We start from the raw sequence: 20,253 nt of genomic DNA, 5'->3' as shown, positions 1-20,253 counted from the left end.
AACTTTCTTCGTCTAACAGATGCAATCACAAGTCAACACAGCACTACTGAATACGTCCGTCACCTACCACACTCCAACTAAGAATACTGTACATCAGACTGCGCAGAGACAAAGACTGCACCACAACAAGACCAAACATTGTTTAACAGTAACGCAACTTGCTCTCTGTCTTACGTGCACATCGATAACTTACAAAAATCAAAATGATATGCCCACCTTACAACTGGAAGTTAGAGAAACTTAAATGTGATACTGAGGTCCCACAGGAAGAAACAGAGAGAGAGAGACAGAGAGAGAGAGAGAGAGAGTGAAACGCCATTTTTCAGCATTAAACAGTACGAAGCCCATTACTGGTTAACTGCCTGAAGGAAAGCTGAGGGAAGGGTTAGCATCTTTTAAGGAATCTTTTACTGATCGGCTGATGGGCGCTCGGCATATCTGTGAACCAGCCAATCGAACAGAGTGAAGAACGAAAAACGTAGAAATACTTTTTCTTTTAGGAATCAGTCGGTATAAATTCATTCGACATTCGGAAGTCGACGTATCAACTTGTTCTTCACCTGACCATCAGGAATTGTCTCTTCCTCTGGCCTTGGACGGCACTAGGACCCATCTCTGAGCAGATGAACTGAGGGGTTAGAAAGATTTCGGGTTGACTCGAGCTTGGCGACAGGAAGGATCGTTGGTGCACCGCCGATGACTGATCCTGTAGCCTCTTCAGCCTCCACATATAGAATGATATGGTTATATCGAACAGCAACAGCAAGACCATCTGTAAGGGCAGAATTTGCATAACCTCAAGCTTCACTCCGAAGAGTTGTTTCAGATTCAAATGACCAATTTGCTTGCAACTCCGGCCACAGGTACAACACTTTCCCCTTCTCTAGTACCATTTGTTTTTGTACTAACATCATGAAAATTACGTTACAACATCGCAAGTGTTTCATTATACACATACAAATTTGAATCTTACGCAGACCATTCAGGTAGCTGTTCCAAGGTTTTACTTTGGAAGTATTACTGATTCTCAGATGATTTATGGGTCATTATAGAGTAATAAACGGAATTAATTGTGATTCTTGTTCCATGTAGTTGTCATTAATTCACAGTTCATTATTTTGGAGAGTATCTAATTAATTGATGTAAGATAACAGGACCAATTAGCATATTTTCAGATAACCAAATTTTCCCTTGATCCAACAATGCCATATGGCATTTATATTTTACAATTGTACTCTGCAAACCACTGTGAAATACGAGGTAGATGGTACTTCCAGTTGTACCAATTATTAGGGCTTCTTCACATTCTTATCAAGTGTGGACAGCACGAGAAAGATTGCTTCGACGCCTATGTATGCACTGTGATAAGTCTTAACCTTTCCTTGTGATCCCTACAGGTGTGATACTTAGGAGGTTGCAGCATATTCCTGCATTCATCAGTTTTGTGAAGTAAACTTTCACGGAACACATATCACTTGGAGATTGAGGCAGCTACAGTTGGGAAATCCATCTGGATAAATAAATAACCACAACAGCTGCCATGAGAAGATTAGTGGTGGTGGTGGTGGTTAGTGTTTAACGTCCCGTCGACAACGAGGTCATTAGAGACGGAGCGCAAGCTCGGGTTAAGGAAGGATTGGGAAGGAAATCGGCCGTGCCCTTTCAAAGGAACCATCCCGGCATTTGCCTGAAACGATTTAGGGAAATCACGGAAAACCTAAATCAGGATGGCCGTAGACGGGATTGAAACGTCGTCCTCCCGAATGCGAGTCCAGTGTGCTAACCACTGCGCCACCTCGCTCGGTGAAGATTAGTTGATCTCCTCTTGATTCATAACTAGTTTCTCGACTATAGAGTCACATCATCAAGCGCCAAATAACTGATCCAAAGAAGATGCAAAAAAATCGTTTTAACTTACATATGACAATTTTTAATTAAGTTTTAAATAACATAAGGAAGACCGCGGACGTTCTTTGAGACATGGAAACCATCCTTCAGTAAAACATAATTGTCTCCTACCCTCACGCTCATCGTAGTGTAAAAGCGCAACCGTCTGAATATTTGAAAGAGGACTACATGCGATAGGAAACCTAGAAGAAACAGGGCTACTAACAACCCAATCAAATTATAAAAAATCCTTGAGATAAAAGAAGGGCTTGTTTCAATAGTGGTACAAGTCCATTTTTGTTCATATTGAGATACAGAGTCCTAAAGTTACATGGGAGCTGAAAAATCTGCAGTTGAGATACCAGCAATATTCAAGCATATGACTTCTTGTTAGAGATGAACCTTTCTTTCTGTTTGTTTGGCTCATTAATTTCAGAAGCATTATAGACAGAAAAGTGGAGGTAATGGACTTCTACCACTATTAAAATAAGCCCTTCAAACAATGATACTCAAGGGAAATTAAACATCCATTCTAGGATTCGACAAAAATAAATAGTGCTTACACAAGGAGCACTGAGGGGATGTACACGTAGCGGCCTGGCACACAGTGTAGCACGTACTGAAACTGGGGAGTAATATATGAAAATACTGTCCTGTCATGCATGCTCTGTACCGCTTTAATCTAAATAAAAATTAAAATACCTGCCACCAAGGAAAAAAGGGGGGACATCCGTACAACAAAAAATTGATGCAGTAAACATATTAATAAAAAAACATGTACATTCCCTTGTCACTGATGGTATACTGTGTACAAAAACTAATTGTTACAATAATGTACCTCGTGGCAGACAGGTAAACAGCAGAGGATCAAAAATATTAACAATGAAGACGTGTTACCGGAACGCGTTGTCTTCTAATGAAACGAAAATAAAATAAACTAACACGGTTCCATACTTAGCAATAGTATACAATCGATCGCTCGTTGAAAGATGCGTGCAAAAACACAGGAAACTTGCACAAGTCACATCAATACCCAAGAAAGGAACAGGAGTAATCCGCAGAATTACAGGTCCATATCGCTCACGTCGATTTACAATAGAAGTTTGGAACATATACTGTGTTCGAACATGAGTTATCTCGAAGAAAGTGATTCATTGGCAAATAGCCATCACGTATTCAGAAAATATCATTCTTGTGAAACACAATTAGCGCTTTATTATCACGAAGTAATGAGTTCTACTGACTCGCGATGTCAAACCGATTCCATGTTTTTAGATTTCCAGAACGCTTTTCACTCCGAGCCTCACAAATCAAGTCGCTTTCTCATGGATTATCGTCTCAGTTGTCCGTCTGGATTCGTGATTACCTGTCGGAACGCTCACAGTTCGTAGCGACTGATGGAAAGTCATCGAGTGACACAGAAGCAATACCTGGCGCAAGAAATTATTATAGGTTCTCTGCTGTTCCTGATCTACGTAACCGATTTAGGAGACAATCGGAGTACCACTGTCAGGGTGTCCGCAGATGATGCTGTCATTTACGTCCAGTAAAGTCATCAGAAGATCAAAATCAATTGCAAAACGATTTGAACAAGACATCTGTATGGTGCTGAATGTGGTAGTTGACTCTAATTAATGAAAAGTGTGGAATCATCCATGTGAATACCTAAATGAATCCGCTAAATTTCGGTTACACGATAAATCACAGAACTCTCAATGCTCTAAATTCAACTTAATACTCAGGGACTACAGTTGCGAATAACTTAAGTTGGAACGATGACGTAGACAATGTTGTAGGTAATGCAAACCAGAGACTAGGATTTACTGGCAGAGCATTAAGAACAAGTAAGTCTGCCTACACAACGTCTGTACGTCCTCTATTGGAGTATTGCCGTGCCGTGTGGGATCCGCATTAAATAGGATCGACGGAGGACGTCGAGAAAGCTCAAAGAAGGGTAACTCGTTTTGTACTATCGAGAAATAGGGGAAAGAGTGCCACTGATATGATACCTGAATTGAGGAGGCAATCATTTCAAAAAAATCTGATTTTCCTTGCGGCAGGATCTTCTCATGAAATTTCAATAACCAACATTCTCCTCAGAGTGTGAAAATATTTTGTTGGCACCCACCTACATAGCGAGGAATGATCATAATAAAATACGAGGAATCAGAGATCTCACAGAAAGATTTGAGAGTTCTTTTGTCCCACGGGCTGTTCGAGAGTGACACGGTAGAAAAATGGCTTGGAAGTGGTTTGGTGAACCCTCTGCCAGGAGCTTAATTGTGAATTGCAGAGTAATGGTGTAGATGGAGGTGCAGATGTAGATGTACGAGAGACAACATTCCAGTCAAATTAACAATCGAGTGTTATAATAACATCTACCGAAACCAGTCATATACAGTTCTAAAAGAGGCTACCACATATTAAAGGCCAGTGGGAATAAAAAGAATAAACGTTAGTAATATTAGAAATATCTTTGATTAACAACAGATGGGCAAGTAAAAAATCAGTTAAAATTATAAACTCAAAAAAAAAATTAACTTGGGTTTACCAACAACGCCAGGGAAAGCCAACGTGCAAGTACCTGACCACAAATACAATTGTATTTAGAGCAAAAAAGGGCCAGGAACAAATATATTTAACTAGTCACAAAACTAATTTTGAACCAATAGGAGATTAATAATTCTTCTCGTGGAAGCTGTTGTGATTGTTTAATTACTCAAATCGATTCCACAGGATAGTGTCTATATACAAGCGTCTGCCAGTTCAGTTTTTTCAGCATCTCTGTAGGGTTCTGGCATGGGACTATCCTCCTTACGAAACTTCCTGGCAGATTAAAACTGTGCCGAGTCTCGAACTTGGGACATTTGCCTTTCGCGGGCAAGTCCTCTACCTTCTGAACTACCCAAGGACGACTCACGGCCCGTCCTCACAGCTTAACTTCTGCCAGTACTTCGTCTCCTACCTTCAAATGGTTCAAATGGCTCTGAGCACTATGGGACTTAACTTCTGAGGTCATCAGACCCCTAGAACTTAGAACTACTTAAACCTAACTAACCTAAGGACATCACACACATCCATGCCCGAGGCAGCATTCGAACCTGCGACCGTAGCGGTCGCGCGGTTCCAGACTGTAGCGCCTAGAACCGCTCGGCCACTCAGGCCGGCCTCCTACCTTCCAAACTTCACAGGAGCTCTCCCGCGAATCTTGCAGGAGAGCTTTTGTGAAGTTGGGAAGGTAGGAGACGAGGTACTGGCAGAAGTTAAGCTGTAAGGAAGGGGTGTCAGTCGTGCTTGGGTAGCACAGACGGTAGAGCAATTGTCGGCTAAAAGCAAATGTTCCGAGTTCGTGACTCGGTCCGGCACACAGTTTAAATCTGCCAGGAAGTTTCATATCAGCGCACATTGTGCTGCAGAGTGAAAATCTCATTCTACCCTCCTTACGTACATCTTCAATATCGACTTTTAGTCTTGATTAGTACGCGCCCCACACACTTCAGCACTATTCTCAGGTGGGCCACATTAACAGTTTATTAAGCAGGTTCCTTTGTAGACTAATTACTTTTTCCGATTCTTCTATCAATGAACATATCTGACTTATCCTTTCCTGCGATTACTGTGATCACTACATTTCATATTATAACTACTTGCCACTCCAACGTATTTGTGTGTGTCGACCGATTCCAACTATAACTCAGTGATACTTAAGTCATAGGGTGAAACATTTTTCGTTTTGTAAAGTACACAATTTTTCGTTTATGAAAACGTAAAGCATGTTGCCAATCTTAGCACCTCTTTGAAACTTCTTCACGATCTGATTGGATATATGCAAATCTTTGTCCGGACAATGCTCCAGAGCATATATCTATATACCAGGAAGGATAAGCTACAGCCAAAGGTGAGATTTTCTTACGGAGAAACTTCACGAATTCGGACATGTGCAGTAGAGTGTTGCCTCACAAAAATTAATTCCTGGACACCCCCTCCACAACTAAGGATCTCATACAACTCTGCTGTGGTAAACTACTGCAGTTTCATCAACAGACACTGGTTGGACGCTGTGGAAAGAATGAGGAGGTTTTCGAGACCTTACTACGAGGCACCGAGTACATTAACTGTGACTCCAAGAACCCAGACAACAGTCACGAACAGCAGGTTGTTATGCCACTAGCGGGACCGATAGCTTTTGACAGTGGGCGAGGCCGCCGTATCACGGGAACAATTCCAACACGCACAATTGGAGGAGCAGCCATGGAAACAACAGAAACAGTCACAACAGTAACAGCGACAGTTTTCAGGACAACAATGAGAAATAGGGTCGACACATAGACGAGGTGAGATCACCTGATCTGCAATGTAACCAGCCCCAGATAACTGGGAACACACAATGGCGAGAGTCGTCCACAGAACCGGTCAGCACATGCGAACCTTTGGAAGACGATCAGGAAGATGTCATGCTATTCGGTTGTAGTTTTGGGGGGTGGGGTTATTCAGTAAGGTTTTTTCTGTATCTTGTGTTTTTCACATGTGATTATGTAGATTTTTGGAAGGGTTAATCACTGAAAACATTTTTTCTTGTTGTGTGTAAGATGCTGCCCTTAACTTGCTGAGTATTTTCTTGTGCCTTTTCTTGTCTTGCCATTGCATTAATGTACGTACGTTCTTGCTATAGGTTCTTCAGATTGATCTTGTTGATATAGTTTGGCCATATTACGATCAGACGCCTGCTGGGAGGTATAACTAATATTTAGGCTATGTGAGGAGGCTGTGCTTCCGAGGAAGAATCGTGGAGTTTCTGCGGTAAAGTAAGATGAACAAGAGATAGCGCCTGATGTGCAAATCGTGCGATACGAAGTTTTTTGGTTAAGAGGGGTTTGTTAGGGACGACCTGCAAGTGGCAGGCGCCCACAATTTTTAAAGTTGGGTAGCGCAAAGGAGTTTCGTTCTGCATTACAATGAGACATATCATACTGTGAAGATAACTCAAGTGATTCGTGGCCGGCTCGCCTTGATGCCGTTTGTTCTATGGCATTTTGTCGCAATCGAGGGGGGTCTTGTTTCTCCCTGGGTTACTATCATAACGAGTTGAAGACTTGCCTCTGTCAGTGGCAGCAGCAACGCTTATCGATACTAGTAGCGCTGCATCATCTTTGGTGTGACCGATATATTTTTCATTAGTTTCATGCCTTGACCGCTGGACTACCGACCTCGCTCTGCTAGACTCGTAAAATGACGGGGACCCAAACTTCAGCATGAAAACGAAAACACGTTAGTAACTCGAACATTATTAACTTGTGAGCCCATATTAAATTAATGAAAAATGGTTGTCCTTAGACGATCTTTCGGTGTATAACATTGAAAATACGTTATCCCGTCATCATCTTCGACCTTCTTTCAAAAACTGGGGAGTGTCTAGAAAAATGGCGAAACATCTGTTCTATATTTTCAGTATAGAACGTCCTTGCAGAACTAGATGAAAAGCGATGATCAACATGTCCGATTCTCTCCTTGTTATGCAAATAAAAGTCAACGCAAAATAGACGACTTTATTAAATGATACCAGCGTGTTGCGAGGACTCTTCGAAAGGGATGAATCAATGAGAAGTTCCAACGATTTTCAATCGCCTTATCAGTGGCTGCCATGGCAAACATGCATACGGCTCGTTTTCCGCATGAGCGACCAAGAGGAGCCTCGCAAAGCACTCGAATGAAAAGCAGGACGCGGACGATTCAAGAGACCAGCAGGAGCAGAGAATAAAGTCAGCACATTTGGTCCGAGTTTCTCTGGTTCCCGGTATCGTTAAGGAGGGACTGTGCTCTCTATACAAAAGGAGCTCTCTTGGTCTGTTTGACTGCGCGAAGAATTTCTGCGTACTCGAGAACGTCTGGGAAGCAGCAGACAATCACACACAGTGCCTCCATTGTCGTGGGGTGCAGCGCATGGAAAGATGGCAAATTCAAGTTTAATTTTAGAAAACAATAAGTAACACTATTTTTTCAGGTGATACAAGAATAACTCGACTAAATATAATGCAGTCCCACCCGTCCCAGGGACGAAGCTTGGTGTCTAACAAGCTATAATTGCGTCCACGTGCAAAGCGTTACGCGCTGCTGTGTTGTAACATAGATAAGATAGAGATAATAGAACATTTGTTCGCGGACCGTCCCGACAGCTTGTTTTCAAGGTTCTTTGACATATATCAAAAGAAACAAAGGGCGATTATAATTAAATGTAACCATCGTGTGTGAGGTTGTTGTAGGTGGAGAACAAGTTCAAATCAGGGAACTGCTTTTCAAGGGAACCATTCGAGCATATGTTTGAAATGTTTTAGGGAAACTAAATTTTTCACTAGAAGGGAAGAGTCATTGCCGATGAAAATAGCGATCTAGTGTAATCACTGATGTTAAAGAACTACTAGACGTCAGTTTGTCACCTACGAAATACATGATACTGTACCGTGCTGAATGTAAATTCAATGTCTTCTCAACAGACGTAAATGAAGTACGGTCAGCTGTGCCGTGAAGCGTCTGTGTCTTCGAATGGCTCTGGTTCAAATGGCTCTGAGCACTATGGGACTTAACATCTGAGGTCATCAGTCCCCTAGAACTTAGAACTACTTAAACCTAACTAACCTAAGGACATCACACACTTCCATGCCCGAGTCAGGATTCGAACCTGCGACCGTAGCAGTCGCGCGGTTCCGGACTGAAGCGCCTATAACCGCTCGGCCACCGCGGCCGGCTGTGTCTTCGACCTATGAACATTAAAAGCAGGTGTAGGATGGTACGTAAAAGCTTTGGTCGCTGGACTTAAAGGACAGATCAGTAAGTTTTATTTTACCAATACTCTAGTATTCTTTTCTGAAGGGCACTAGAACAGATGACTTGTCACGAATGAATGGCTGACGATCTCCTATTTTCTACTTTGGTGCTTTAGAATGTTTCGAACCACCAGTCCAAACAACCATAGTTGAAACTTCACGCTACGATTCACTGCTGGAAAAAACAACCGCGTACAGTGTTATTGCCTTTGCGAAATAACGATACTGGTCAACATTTATTGTTCCTTCTCCTGTGATTCAACACACGACGTATTGAAATAAAATGTTTTAACCCTCTTTGACCGTGTATAATTGAAAATGAAATGTTAGCGAGCTTACTTCCAAAACATGAAGTAATGTAGCTAAAATTCCCCTTTGGTGGTGAAAATGAAGTTTTATGCTCCTGTTGCAACGTGAGATGGTAATCTACATATCATGCTGGAAATGTGCGATGTCTGTAAATTTCCCAGCGAATATTAACCGACTAAAAGCTCTGGTGCTAGTGCTGAGTTATTGTGACGTACGAGGGCTGTTCGTTTACTAAGGTCAAATTTGTTACGAACTGGAAACCAAAATGAAAAACAAATTCTTTTACTACTAACTGTTAGCATAGCCGCCTCTCCGACTTAGATGCCTGTGATATGTTGACCAACTTTCTAACGTCCTCGTCATAGCAGGCAGCCACCTGTACTTTCTGCCAACTTTCTACAATGGTCTGCTGTTCGTTGACCGTAGCAAAGTGGTTTCGTCATCGCCTGTGGTTCATGTGAGCCGAGAAGAAACTCAGACGGAGCCAAGTCCTTGTTGTGTGGTTGGCGAGCAAACACTTCCCGTCCAAAACGCTGCAGGAGTGTTTTCATCGCTCCCGCAGTGTACGGTCGAAAATTATCATCAAGCAGAAAAAGCTTGACTTACGTTACGTAGGCTGTGTGAAATCAGGGGAAATCTCTCCGCAGGTACTCATACGTGTCGGGGGACACTATTTTCTAGTTAACTTTACGTGCTTCCTGTGAGCTGAGAACGGGAAAGAGCGACGTGACGCGATCGACGGGCATGCCTGAGACACTGCTCAACATGTGTGTTAAGCTTCATCGGATTTTCACTGTGGCGTGACCGATCGAAGCTTAATAACAGAATCGCCTTCGTATATCTCAACTAGTATTTGTTTCTGTATATGTATATTCACAGTTCGCTTTGTGACTGTGGCTAGTACTATCGCTAGTGATAACATGGGAAACTTTTTTTAAATGCTGTATGTACATGACAAATTAAACTTAAACAGCGTTTTCCCAGATCTTCGTAAGTGATTCACTACTAATGATGGAAAATATGTTTATAATATTTCTCCAAAATCCGGCACACTTCTTTTGACTGATTACCTACCATAATCTCACACTGTGACATGAGATGGCACTCTAGAAGGGCTGGCGCTAGGAGGCAGTTGGGGGAGGGGGGGGGGGCAAAAGTGTTCTTGGCCCTGACCCCCAGCCCGGGTGCCTAGCTTGGCAGAATCAAACACAAGTTTTAAAATCAGCGCCTATGAGTTTGAAGAAAATACCTGAGCAGTAGAGTCCCTCACTGAATTTGCAACATTGTTTTAAAAAAAGTATGTACGTACAAATAGTAGTTAAATTACAGTCATGTCACAAAAGACATGAGATAGCGATATGTACATATACAGAGAGCGGTAGTATCGCGTACACAAAATATAAAACGGCAGTGCATTGGTGGAGCTAACATTTGTACTCCGGTGATGCACGCGAAACTGTGAGTGCAGGCTTTCTCGGCGAATTTCATATATGAAGACTTCGCGGGTTGTCAGCCGACGGTGCTGCTTAAGTCAGAAGACTAATGACAAAAAATCGACGCCCTCCTGCAGGATCCTGCCTACAAATGACTAGGGAAGAACCCCACCACAACAGCGACTCGCAAGACCGTTGAGATGCTCAACAACTCGGGACTAGAGAAGGATATCATCAGGGAGCTGTACCCGAGGGCATCGGTACCACCACGTCTCTATGGCCTCCCAAAGGTCCACAAAGAAGGCGTCCCATCACGACCTATTTTGAACAATATTAACTCGCCGACATATGGTATTGCTAAGCATTTATCACAGATGCTAAAACCCTTGGTGAGTTACGGTCCACACCATGTGAAAAACTCGGCTGGGTTTGTGAAGGTACTACAGGGCATGCGGGTGGAAAATGAAGACCTGCTAATCAGCTTCGATGTTACATCCTGATTCACACGAGTACCAGTAGAAGACTCTCTGGCTTTACTCGAAGAACACTTTGAGGAGGATATCATCAAGCTCTTTCGTCATGTGCTAACCACCACCTATTTCAAATGTGGTGGGAAGTTCTACGATATTTTTGTAGTTTGGCCACTGCTAGAGTCCCATCAACACCTCAATGGTATACATGGAAATATCAAATTTACCATGCAGAGAGAAGAGAACAGAATCTTACCCTTTCTGGATATCCTGATCACAAGAAATATGGACAGCATGCTGGGACACGCAGTGCACAGAAAGAAAACATACACGGACCTCTATCTTACTGCCAACAGCTGCCACCGCCCTGCGCAACGCAATTCTGTTCTCAACACCTTAGTGCACAGGGTCAGGTCCACCTGCGATAAGGCAAGTTTGCCAGGAGAACTGCAACACCTCAAGGACACCTTCAAGAAAAATAGATACAGTGAGACGCAAATAAGGAGAGCTCTGAAGACCGACCACAAGAAGAGAGAAGAGAGACCGAATGAAGACGAAGCTATGGGCTGTGCGTTCTTGCCATACGCCGGCACTCCAACTGCCAAGATCTCGAGAATTCTCAAGAAACATAAAGTGAAGACCGTTTCCCGCGCAGCGGGTAAAAACAAAGACCTTCTCGCTTCAACTAAGGATCCACTAGGTCTGACGGCAACTTGTGTGTACAAGATCGGATGCGAATGTGGGATTCAATATAAAGGACAGACGCAGCGTTGCATCTCACAGCGCCGCAATGAACATATCTGGCATGTACGACTGGGTCAGCCCATCAAATCTGCTGTGGCTTCAAATGATTCAAATGGCTCTGAGCACTATGGGACTTAACATCTGAGGTCATCAGTTCCCTAGAATTTAGAACTACTTAAACCTAACTCACGTAAGGACATCACACACATCCATGCCCGAGGCAGGATTCGAACCTGCGACCGTAGCTGTCGCGTGGTTCCAGACTGAAGCGTCTAGAACCGCTCGGGCACACCAGCCGGCTCTGCTGAGGCGGAACATAGTATTGACGAGAAGCACAGCATCGATTTCGAGAACACAAAGGAAATAGGCAGTACAAACGGACTTTGGTACTCAGTAATCAAAGAGTCCATAGAAATACGGTTGCACGACAACCTAATCAACCGCGACAGTGGCTACCATCTTAGCACAGCCTGGGAGCCTGCAATCAGGAAAATCAGAGAAGAACGTTCCGTTCCATCAAGGGCCACGGACGGAGCAGACAGAGACGGACGCCGGGACACTAACCCAACACACGCGCTGCTGCTCTCATCTTTTACTTTCCCCTCTTTGTGGAAGTGTGAGGGGGAGTTTGTAGCCATTCGGCTTTTACTCCCCTGTGTACTTGTGTGAGTGATTATGTCTGTACTTTTTGGTGTCTGTGAAATGTGATGATTGTTCTGTGTGTGTCTGGTACTTACCTGAGGTTTGGCGAGATAATTGTAATTATTTGGGTAGGAGCAGGATTTGGGAATGGATATTGGGATTTTATCTTCGACTTAGTCGTCGAAGATCGTCATGGGGCGATTGTGCTTATCGCGGGACATGTCATACCGACCTAGGGAGTAGATGAGGGCGCTTCCCGACCTGGAAGAACCTTCATAGAAGGCCCTTGCCAGGTCTTGAAAACGCTCTCTCAGGAGTGGGATTTCAGCAGCGGTGTGCAAATCGTCAATGGGGAATCCAAGAGGTAAACGCAGTACGCTCCAGAGGCGCGGTTCTGCAGCCTCTGGAGTTTGTCCAGGTGCTGCTTCGCCGCATATCCCCAGACAGGACACGCGTATTCCATGACTGGCCGCATCAGGTCCCGGCATACGTTCACTCCTACTGAGCAGGGAAGGGAGCTGGATGAGTTGAGGGTTGGGTACGGGATGGACATTCTGGCGCAGACCTTCCTGTGGACCTCCTCTATGTGGGGTTTCCACGTAAGACGAGAGTCCAAGGTTACGCCAAGATACTTGGCGGTTCTGCGCCAGGGGAGTTGAGTTCCGTTTAGGTGATGGTGTAGGGGGGGGGGGGGGCGTTGAGGAGGTTCGCGCCTTCCGAGCCTACGGGTAATCAGCATAGCCTGCGTCTTTTCGGAGTTGATGGTGATTCGCCAGCGACGGGCCCAAGTTTCTGTGTCATCTAAAACCCTTTGTAGCCTACGGATGACCAGGTCCTTGTTCGCATTTCTTGTGTAGAAGGCTGTATCGTCAGCGTACTGTGCGGTGCGCACCAGGGGGGGCCGTTGGTGTGTCCGCAGTGTACAGACTGTACAAAACGGGCCCCAGGACCGATCCCTGTGGCACCCCAGCACGAATACGCCTTTTGGTGGAGGTGGCTGTTTCTACTTTGACAGAGAAAGTTCTATTCGAGAGATGGCTTTTGATCTGCTTAACTATGCTCCCGGGGAACCCTTGTGTGTACAACTTGTAGAGTAGCCCTCTATGCCATGCTGAGTCAAAGGCTTTGGTTACGTCTAGTAGCACTATTCCGCAGTAGCCTCTGTGGTTGAAGCTCTCTGTGGCTGCTTCAACCACTCTCATGATTTGTTGTGGAGCAGAGTGGTTCTGCCGGAATCCGAATTGGAAATCCGGCAGAAGTTGCTCTCTGGTAATATGTTCCTGTATGGGTCTTAGCAGGAGGTGCTCATAGATCTTGCTGAGAGTTGGCAAGAGGTTAATCGGCCTGTAGTGCTGCGGGAATAGAGGGTCTTTCCCTCGTTTGTGTATCGCGACCACTTCCGCGTGTTTCCAGCAGGCTGGGAACTCGCGGGAACGAGTAATCTCGTTGAAGACGTTCGCGAGGTGTTCGATCGCCGTGGGTGGGAGGTTTTTGACCAACTGATTGGTGACACTGTCATGTCCTGGCGCCTTTTTAGAGGGGAGAGACCTAATTACTTTTGCCAGGTCTTCAGGGGCAAAAACTGTGGGTTCGTCTTCTGGGTCCTCCTCAGGATTGAGGAAGACAGCCAGTTGACGACGGACCACTCTTTCATGCTCATCATCCTGGGGTTCTGCTGCTTGGAACTGCTTCTCGAAAGTGTCGGCGAGGGCGTTGGCCTTTTCAGCATGGTGCAGTGGCGGCATCCTAGCGCGTCTTTTTGTGAATTGTTTGGTTGCTTGCCAAAGTGTGTGATCGTCTACTTTGAGGGCTGTGAGGCAGTTTTGCCATTGCTGGTTTCTGTGCTCATTGAGCGCTACCTTCAACTCTCTCTGTAGTCGATTGAGCAGCCTTCTGGTTATCTTCCACTCTTTTGCCGCTCTGTTGTTATGTCGAATTTGAGCTAGCAAGTGGTCCGGGAGCTGTATTTGCGACGGCGAGCCATCCTTTTGTGGAGGGGTGGCCTCTTCTGCTGCCTGCAGGATGGTACCTGTTAGGTCTTGTAGCGCTTCTTCTACTGTTTCGGCAGTAGGTGGCGGAGCGCGAGCGATATCAGAGGCGACAGTTTCTCGGTATCGCTCCCAGTTTGTACGTTTGTAAGACGTGGGAGTGGGAGTGCTACCCATTCTCCCACGTCGACCTCTATAATCACTGGGTTGTGGTCGGAGGACGTTCTGTTTATTGTCCTCGCGGTCACAAACCCCGTAATCCTCCTGGTGAGAGCTATGTCTAACACGTCGGGCCTGCCTCCATTTTTTGGAAAATGTGTGGGCTCGACTGGACCCCATGTTTCGAAATGGTGGTTGCGCGCTAGTTGTTGCAATCTGGCGCCTGCTCTGGAGGTTACTCTAGAATTCCAATCAGGATGTTTGACATTGAAGTCAACCCCTATTATGAGTTTGCCTTCAATTTGCCCTAGAGCAGCTATGTCTCCCTCATCTATCTGGTCTTGTGGGGGTCGGTAGATTGTAACGATTGTTGGGGGTCCGGTGGCAGTGGCTACTTCCACCGCCACTGCTTCGATTCTATTGGTAGCTGGTAAGAATACCTGGTGGTGGGGGATCCCTCTTTTTATGTATATGGCCACTCCTCCACCTTGGGTTGGCCTGTCTTTGCGGTAGCTAACATAGTTGGGGACTGTCGCTTTTATTCCCGGTTTTAGGTGGGTTTCCCCCATCATGCATATGTCGATGGAGAACTCCTTCGTGAGTTCTCTGAACTCGACCTCTTGATTAACAATGCCATCTGCGTTAAAGACGCACATTGTCAGGCCTTGGATGTTTGGTCGTCTATCCATGATGGGGTTTTGAAACTACTGAGGAAGTCACAGAGGGGAGCGACTGCTGGACTGCTGCCTGAAGGGCAACGAGGATCTGTGTGTTCTGCTTCTGGGCTTCCCTGAAGTCCTTCATCATTTCCATGACGAGGTTTATGGTCTGCACCATAACGCCTAACAACTGATCCGTGGGAGGGGACTGTGTGTGGGGTTCCCTAGAGCTTCCTCTGTCTTGGTGGACCTGGTCGTTGTTGTTGTGTGTTTCCCGGTGTTGTTCTTGTGACTGTGATTGGTGTTGTGGTGGCAGGGCCACGCTTTCATGGTTTCTCGGAGGAGAAACCACTTCTGCGTATGTTGCCCTGGGTGTGTCCAGTCTTGGTTTCACCCAGGTCTTGTCTGTGTGTGTTGTTGTATTTTGTTTTCTTGTGTGACTGGTTGGGTTTGTCGTGTTTTGTTTACGTGTGAGGGGGGCGGCCTTTGCGCCCTTTGCCTGCTGTGAGTGTCTTTTGTGGACCTCACAACCTTGGTAACCCGCTGTGTCGTTTTCGCCACACAGCGCGCACCTTATTTGTGGGTCCGTGTGTTTTAGTGTGCATGTCCTAGCGTCGTGAGCCTCGGCGCACTTCCTGCATCTCACTGGCATGGTGCAGTGTGCAGCGATGTGATTTAGGCCCTGACACCTGAAGCACCGCACCGTCTTGTTTTTACGGCGCAGCGGCTCCGTGGTGACAGGCACAGCCAGGACCGTCTTAACCTCCCTCTTGTTTTGTGGTATGTCAGGGAGTGTTACCTGGTACAGCGGCCACTTGCTGTCTATGCTGCCCATCTGCTGGACCACCTTGACGACGCACCCCTCGGCAGTCGAGTCTGTTTTGATTGCCTGGGGGGACACTCGTCTTGGAAGGTCTCTAATAACTATGTTTTTGTTTCGTGTCTTTGCTGTGGGGAATGTGTAGTGAGGTATGTTTTTTGTGTTGAATAGTGTTTTGACTGTGTTGTAGTGTTCGAGTGTGTGTACTGTGACTTTTATGTTGTCTCCACCGGCGGTTTTTGCCTGGAAACTGCCTCCCCCGATTTCTGTCTTGAGCAACTCGAAGAGCTCCTCGTAGTTTTGAGGAAACTCTGCGACAATCGGGTGGAGGTGGTGGGTGACGTGTTTTTGTGTGTCTGTTGTGACACGTGTTGTCTCCGGTTCGTCAGCCACCGCCTGAAATCTGTTCAGGGTGGGTTCCACTCCCCGGGCCGCCGGTAGCTTCGGCTGGCGAAAGGCCTTTTTCGCCAGCACGAAACCGTCCGAGTCCTGTCCGGTTACTCGGTTCCCTCCCAGGTCGGTTGATTCCTGGTCCCCTCCCAGAGCGACAACAGGTGCTGTCGGGGGCGCAGGTTTCTCAGACGGTGAGGTAGTGGTGGGAGCAGGGGTGGTGGAGTGCTTCTTGTTCTTTATGTGCCTCTCATTCCGGTCCTTCCTTGCACGTCGCTGCTTGGATGAGGTGGACTTGTGTGGGGGGGGGGATTTTAGGTATTTGTATCGGGTGGAGGGCTGGGTCGAGGTGGTGGGTTTGGGGAGGATTGCGGTCGGCTGACGGGTCGTCTGCTTGCCTTTGTTCAGGGAAGCAATGTATTTGGAAAGGTTGTTGGTGGCGTTAGCAAGCAGGAGCGGACTTAGGAGAGGGGAAGGAGGGGTGGGATTACAAGTACTGACGATGTATGAGGTTGTTGCTGTTCTCTGTAGGATGGCATTATTTGCTGTGTTATTTGCCATGTCCTAAGCGGAGAGGGGGGGCGCTGTCAGGGGGGTGCCAGTTACAGCCTTTGTTGACACCCTTAGGTTTCCCGGCTGCATTGCTGGCCCTACTGTATTCGTGGACACGGAGGTCTGGACGGCGGCGGCGGAAACCTTTTCTGCGGTTCCGCCGCCGGCTTCCAGGTCCTGGCCCACCATTTCCCTACTCTTGGGGGGAGCAGAACCTGGCTCTGAGGCAGCTGGGGTGCTCGGGACGGCCGACGACGCAGCCCACGGCAACAACAAGACGCGCTTTTTGTCGACAGCAGTTGACCGCTTCGACCCCAAAGCACCACTGGAGCTCGACATCCCGCAAAACGAAAAGAAAGACGACAATCCTGCCGTTGGGCGTCGCAAAGCAATGAATCCTGCCCGCCGTTGCTTGCTGCAGACCTGAACGCGAGTCACCGCCAATGCTTTAATAAAAGCAGAGCCGAATAAACTCCTGTTGTGTAACCCGTGCAAGCGGGGCCCTATGGCTCACCTAAGCGAGTAAGAGGAGCAATGGTCAACCCTTGACTGCCACTCAGCCGCTCCAGGCGCATCGGGCGATTCCGCTGGCACGTGATTGGTCGGCGGCGATAAGAAGAGAGCGATCCAGCAGAGATATCACCTCGAGACCGACGATATCCCGGCACTAGGGCACGACAGTGTCACTAATCAGTTAGTCAAAAATCTCCCACCCACAGCAATCACACACCTCGCGAACGTCCTCAACGAGATTACCTGATCCCGTGTTTTCCCAGCTTGCTGGAAACATGCGGAAGTGGTCGCGATACACAAACCAGAGAAAGACCCTCTATTCCCGCAGCACTACAGGCCGATTAGCCTCTTGCCAACTCTCAGCAAGATCTATGAGCGCCTCCTGCTAAGACCCATACAAGAACATATTACCAGAGAGCAAATTCTGCCGGATTTCCAATTTGGGTTCCGGCAGAACCACTCTGCCCCACAACAGGTCATGAGAATGGTTGAAGCAGCCACAGAGGGCTTCAACCACAGAGGCTACTGCGGGATAGTGCTACTAGACGTAGCCAAAGCCTTTGATTCAGTATGGTATAGAGGGCTACTCTACAAGTTGTACACACAAGGGTTTCCCAGGAGCATAGTTCAGCTGATCAAGAGTTATTTCACGAATAGGACTTTCTCCGTCAAAGTAGAAACTGCCACCTCCACCAGAGGGCGTATTCGTGCCGGGGTGCCACAGGGATCGGTCCTGGGGCCCGTATTGTACAGTTTGTACACTGCGGACACTCCAACGGCCCCCCTGGTGCACACTGCATAGTACGCTGACGATACAGCCTTCTACACCAGAAACGCGAACAAGGACCTGGTCATCCGTAGGCTACAAAAGGTTTTAGATGACACAGAAACTTGGGCCCATTGCTGGCGCATTACCATCAACTCTGAGAAGACGCAGGCAATGCCGATTACCCGCAGGCTTGGAAGGCGCGAACCTCCTCAACGTCCCCCCCTCCACCTTCACCTAAATGGAACCCAACTCCCCTTGGCGTAACCTTGGACTCTCGTCTTACATGGAAACCCCACATAGACGAGGCCCACAGGAAGGCCTGCGCCAGAATGTCCATCCTATACCCTATCCTGAACACAACCAGCTCCCTTCCCTGCCCAGTAGCAGTAAATGTTTAGCAGGCCCTGATCCGGCCAGTAATGGAGTATGCGTGCCCTGTCTGGGGATACGCGGCAAAGCAGCACCTGGACAAACTCCAGAGGCTGCAGAACCACACCCTCAGAAGGGCACTGCACCTACCTCTTGGATTCCCTACAGACGACTTGCACCCCGCAGCCGAAATCCCACTCCTGAGAGAGCGTTTCCAGGATCTGGCAAGGGCCTTCTATGAGGGTTCTTCCAGATCTGGAAACGCACTCATCCACTCCCTAGGTCAGTATGACATGTCCCGCGATAAGCATAAGCGCCCTATGACGATCTTCGACGATTAAGTTGAAGAGAAAATCCCAATACCCAATCCCTATTCCAGTTCCTTCCCATATAACACCAATCTCTTCGCCTACGTCAGGCAAGTACCAGACTCACTCACAACAATCATCACAAATCACAGACACCAAAAAACTATAGAAAAATCACATACACACGTTCACAGGGGAGTAAAAGCCAAAAGGCTACAAACTCCCCCTCACACTTCCCCAAAGAGGGGAAAGTAATAGATGAGAGCAGCAGCAGATCCCGACACTCGCTGAGTGGCAGTCAAGGGTAGAGCATCGCTCCTCCAGCTAGCGCGCTATCAGCCATAGGCCCCCACTTGCACGGGAGTACAAACAGAAGTGTTCTCCGGCTCTGTTTTTATTAAAACACTAACGGGCACTTGCGCCGAGGTCTCAGCACGGACGGCACTTGGAAAAATTTTGCATGGCGTCGCCTGGCAGAGTTGTCGTGTCTTCTCGTCGTTGTGGTATGTCCAGCTTGGGTGGTCTCTTTCCGCCGACGACGACACGAGGCGCGTTTTCTTGTTGCCGCGCTGCCGGCCGTATCGAGCACTTCAGCTGCCGCAGAGTTTGTCTCTGCCCCCCCCCACTCCCCAAGAACAGGGAAAAAGTAGGACCTGGAAGCGGTCCGCGGAACCACAGAAAAGTTTTCCGCCGCCCCCGTCCAGAATTCCGCGTCTGCCATCGTTATAGTAGGGTCATCAATGCAACCAGAAAATCCAATGGTGACAACAAAAGTTGCAACTGACAATAACCTGGCAGCAAGCCCCCCTCCGCTTCCGACACGGCAAAAATACACAATACACAAACAAACAAATACATCGTCAGTATTTGCGATCCCCCTCCCTCCCCTCTCCTCAGCCCTCTCCTGCTTGCCAACGGCTGTAACCGCCTTGCCGAACACATCATCAACCTAAATGGCAAGCAGAAATCCAGTCAACTGACTGAAATCCTTCCCAAACCCGTAACTGCTACCCAACCCCCCAGCCCAATCCCAGTTCCTCAAATCCCCCCCACTTAAGTCCACCTCATCCAAACAGCGGCGTGCAAGGAAGGACAGGAAACAGAAGCACTCCAAGGGGAAAAAGCACTCCAACACCCCCACCCCAACCACTCCATCACCCTGTGAGGAACATGCGCCCCCGACAGCACCTGTCGTCGCCCTGGGAGGGGACCAGGAAACGACCGTACTGGAAGGGAACCATACAACCGGGCAAGACTCGGACGGTTTCGTGCTGGCGAAGAAAACCTTTCGCCAGTCGAGGCTTCTGGCTGCTCGGGGAGTGGAACCCACCCCGAACAGGTTTCAGGCCATGGCCGATGAGCCAGAGACACCACAAGACCCAAACACAAAATCAGGTCACCCACCACCTCCCTCCGATCG

This window comes from Schistocerca piceifrons, chromosome 7 (genome assembly GCF_021461385.2).
Source record: "Schistocerca piceifrons isolate TAMUIC-IGC-003096 chromosome 7, iqSchPice1.1, whole genome shotgun sequence".
Taxonomy (NCBI): Eukaryota; Metazoa; Arthropoda; class Insecta; order Orthoptera; family Acrididae; genus Schistocerca; species Schistocerca piceifrons.
This window is presented reverse-complemented; position numbering follows the sequence as displayed.